This window comes from Petaurus breviceps, unplaced genomic scaffold (assembly GCF_028583685.1).
Source record: "Petaurus breviceps papuanus isolate PSGF00001 unplaced genomic scaffold, PetGlider_PUasm1.0 90887, whole genome shotgun sequence".
Classification (NCBI taxonomy): domain Eukaryota; kingdom Metazoa; phylum Chordata; class Mammalia; order Diprotodontia; family Petauridae; genus Petaurus; species Petaurus breviceps.
The window spans coordinates 230186-234316 of record NW_027187370.1 but is presented as its reverse complement, the minus strand read 5'-3'; positions in this window follow the sequence as shown (position 1 = coordinate 234316).

Here is a 4131-nt window from a genome sequence, read left to right as displayed (position 1 = left end):
TAATCTGAAAACTGCTTGTTCATATCTTTTGATCATTTATCAATTGGAAAATAACTCATTCTTATAAACTTGACTCAGTTCTCTATATATTTGAGAGATGAGGCCTTTCTCAGAGAAATTTGCTATAAAAGTTTTCCTTCAGTTTTGTCCTTTCTACCTAATTTTTACTGCAGTGGTTTGGTTTGTGTAAAAACTTTTAAAATTAATGTAATCAAAATTATCCATTTTACCCCTGGTAATGCTCTTTATGCCTTGTTTGGTAATAAATTCTTTCCTTATCCATAGATTTGAGAGCTAAACTCTTTCATGCTTCCCTAATTTGCTTATGGCATGACCCTTTCTGTCTAAATCATATACCATTCTGATCTTATGTTATCTTAATATACAGTATGATGTTATTTGTCAATGGCTACTTCTGCCAAACTGCTTTCCAGTTTTCCCAGAAGTTTTGTTCAAATAGTGAGTTTCTGTCCTCAAAATTTGAATCTTTGCATTTATCAAATATGAGATTGCTATGGTCATTTTGTACTGTATATTGTGTAGCTAATCTAGTCCACTTATCCATACTCTGTTTCTTTCTTAGCTACTACCAAATTGTTTTGATGATGCCCTCTTTGTGGCATAGTTTGAGAACTTGCATGGTTTCATTGCTTTCCTTCACATTGCCACCCCACCCTCACCCCAGTTCCCTTGATATTTTTGACTTTTTGTTCTTCCAGATGAATCTCGTTCTTATTTTTTCCAGCTGTATAAAATCATTTTTGGCCGTTTGACTGGTATGGCACTAAATAAATATATCCATTTAGGTAGAATTGTAATGTTTATCACGTTGGTTCAACCCGTACAAGCAAATTTATTTTCCCAGTTGCTTAGACCTGACTTTATTTGTGTGAAAAATATTTTGTAATTGTGTTCATGTAGTTCATTGATTTAACTTGGCAGGCAGACTTCCCACATATTTTACATTGTCTATCGTGACTTTAAGTGGAATTTCTTTTTCTATCTCCTGCTGCTGGACTTTGTTGGTAATAAATAAAAATGCTGATAATTATGTGGGTTTATTTTATGTACTGCGATGTATTATTACAAGTAATTTTTTTTGTTGATTACCTGGGATTCTCCAAGTAAACCATTATATCATTTGCAAAGAGCAATAGTTTTGTTTCCTCATTGCTTTGTCTAACTCATTTAATTTGTTTGTCTTCCTTTATTGGTATTGCTAGCCTTTCTAGCACAATATTATATAATAGTGGTGATAATGGGCATCCTTAATTTACCTCTTATCTTATTGGGAAAGCTTCTAGCTCATCCCCATTACAGATAATGCTTGCTGTTGTTTTTTTGAAATATTTATTAGTGGGCACCCCAATTATTTACTTGATCTAGAGGATCTCTTTCTTTCTGTTGTTAATGCTTACACTTTTGGCTTATATGCTTATTCTTAAAGTTGTGAAGTTTCTTCCTCCTGAGATCTTTGGCAGTTTCCATTCCTTGCCCACATTTCTCCTTTTTTCTGCTTTCATACTCCCTTCCCTTTGATCATGACTTCCCAGGAGCCTGAATTTCAAAGTATCTAAGCTTTCTACTCCCATATGGATGATACACTTTCCTCTCTGGTTCAGTGGAGGGTCACATAATACCCGTACTCCCTACACACACGCACAGACACACACACACAGACACACACACACACACACACACAGTCTTCTCCCATTCCCTCTGTTACATAGTTTTCTGATCCAGCAGTACATAATAATGTCACACTGATGCTTTTGCAACTTTTTGTCATTTGGAATTTTATCTGTAAGGCTTTGGGAAAATGGTACAGGGCTGGATTACAGGTCAGAGCCTTGTTCCAAGCCCAGACACGTGTTCTACCCCATTCCTTATATCCCTCCACTCTCCTACAGAGCTGTTGCATTTTCTCTGTCTGCCATTGCTCTGGCTACTGAGGCTTCAGCAAATTATTGTAATTTAGAGTCCCGATCTCCAAGGCAAAGCAAAGAGGGGAGAGGAGTATTTGGAATTTGAGGTTGTTTTTTGTGGCAAGTCCAGGGCTTAAATGGTTGGTGTAATCTTGCTTCCAGGAGTGTGTAGGGCAAAGGAGAGTAGTGCTTGCTGACCATGACCTAGGTCTTACTTGATGGAGTTTTATACTTTCTTTTAGGCTTTTTATGGTTTAGATTATGGAAATAGCTGAAGTTGTTCTGTCTTTAGCACATAATTTCTTAGATGTTGCAGAGGCAGTGAGCTTTATACAAATGAGATAACATTTTTAAAAAGCACTTAAAATATGCCTTGCCCATAAGAGACACTATGTAAATGCTTTTTGATTCTTTCCCCCTTTTTTTACCTTGTACATTGCTAAGGAGCTTTAATTTCCACTCTTTCCCGTGTGTAATAGTTCATTTTAAGCAACTCTCTCTCTCTCTGTCTCTGTCTTTCTCTCTCTGTCTCTGTCTCTCTTTCTCTCTGTCTCTGTCTTTGTGAGAGGAAAACGTCAGAAGACAGATGAGAGTTTGAGTGAGAAATGAGCCTGTATACCAGTCTCTGAATGAAGCTTCAATGGGTCACATGTGATCAGCGCAACCTCTAGACAGGTGGAAGGGAGGGAAGACAGGAAGCAGGGCTGGCAGCAGCTGGACAGACAGCAGCTGGGGAGGCAGCAGGTGGACACAATGCAGGTGGGCCTGTAACAGTTAGCCCTGCAGCAGGTGCTCTGATAGCAGGGAGGCCGGAAGCAGTAGGCAGTGTGGCAGCAGCAGGCTTTTATGGATAGGGGAAGAGTTTGTGACTTAACAATAAAGAGAGAGGATGTCAGAAGAAAAATATATAAATTTTTAATGAAATATAATTTAAAAGTTTTTTGCAAAACTGAACTAAAATGTTAAATTTGGAGGTGAAAATTATCGTTAGAAATAATCTCTAGAGGAAGTTTCTCTTATAAACATCCCTTTTTCTATAAATAGATATCCACTTACATATATCCGTTTATCTATGTATTACATAGATTTAAAAAAATTAGTAATGAGGTGTATTCCCTAATTGATAAAAATTCAAATAATACAAACAGGTGGTTTTCAAAGGAAGAAATCCAAGTTTTCAATAACCATAGCGGAAAACATACTGTAATCAGTAAGCATTAGAGAATGTCAACATAATGCAACTTTAATATGATGTCTCATACCTATAAGATTTGCAAAAATAACCAAAAAGGAAAATGACAAATGTTGGAGGCACTGTGGGGAAAACAGGCACATTAATACACTTTGTGTAGGAATAGGGAAGTGGTCTGGCTGCTTTGTAATACAAATTAGAACTACATTCAAAAAATTGTTAAATTGTGCATTACCTTTGTCTGAGAAATACCCTTGGTCCTATACCCCAAAGAAATACAAGAAAGAGATAAGGACCTATTTGCACAAAAATTATTCATAACAATTCTTTTTTTGTGGTGTAAAAGCACTGAAAACTAAGGAGGTGCCCATCAATTGGGAAATTGCTGAATAAATGTTGGTTTATGAATGTAATGTATACCATTGCACCATAAGAAATGATAAATGGGACAGTTTTGAGGAACCTAAGAAAATCTGAGTGAACTGATTCACGGTTAAATAAGCACAACTAGGTAAATAATTTATACAATGACATTAACATTATAAAGACCAACAACTTTGAAAGAATTAAGACATCCAATCAATGCAATAGTGAACCATAATTTAATAAACCACAATTTATTAATTTCAATAATGATAAGTTTGTACCCATATCCTCAAAAAGACGTGATGAATTCAAGGTGATAAATGAGAAATAAATCTTTTTGACATGCCCATGGAGGAATTTGTTTTGCTTGATTATACATATTTGCTAGGAAGCTTCTCCAACCCCCCCACCCACACACACATAATGAGGCAGAGATGGGAGGGGAAAATAGATTTTTATTAATTGAACCAATTCAATTTAACTAAAAAAATAACGGACTTAGGAATGTGTGGAAGTATTGGCTTGACCTGATGTCCAAAGTCTTAAATGGACTTTGGGAGACAGGGAATAGATTTCATCTACTTTACAAAGTCTATCTACAAAGTACAGGAAACTATTTGACTACCTCCAGAAGTTGGGAAGCATTTA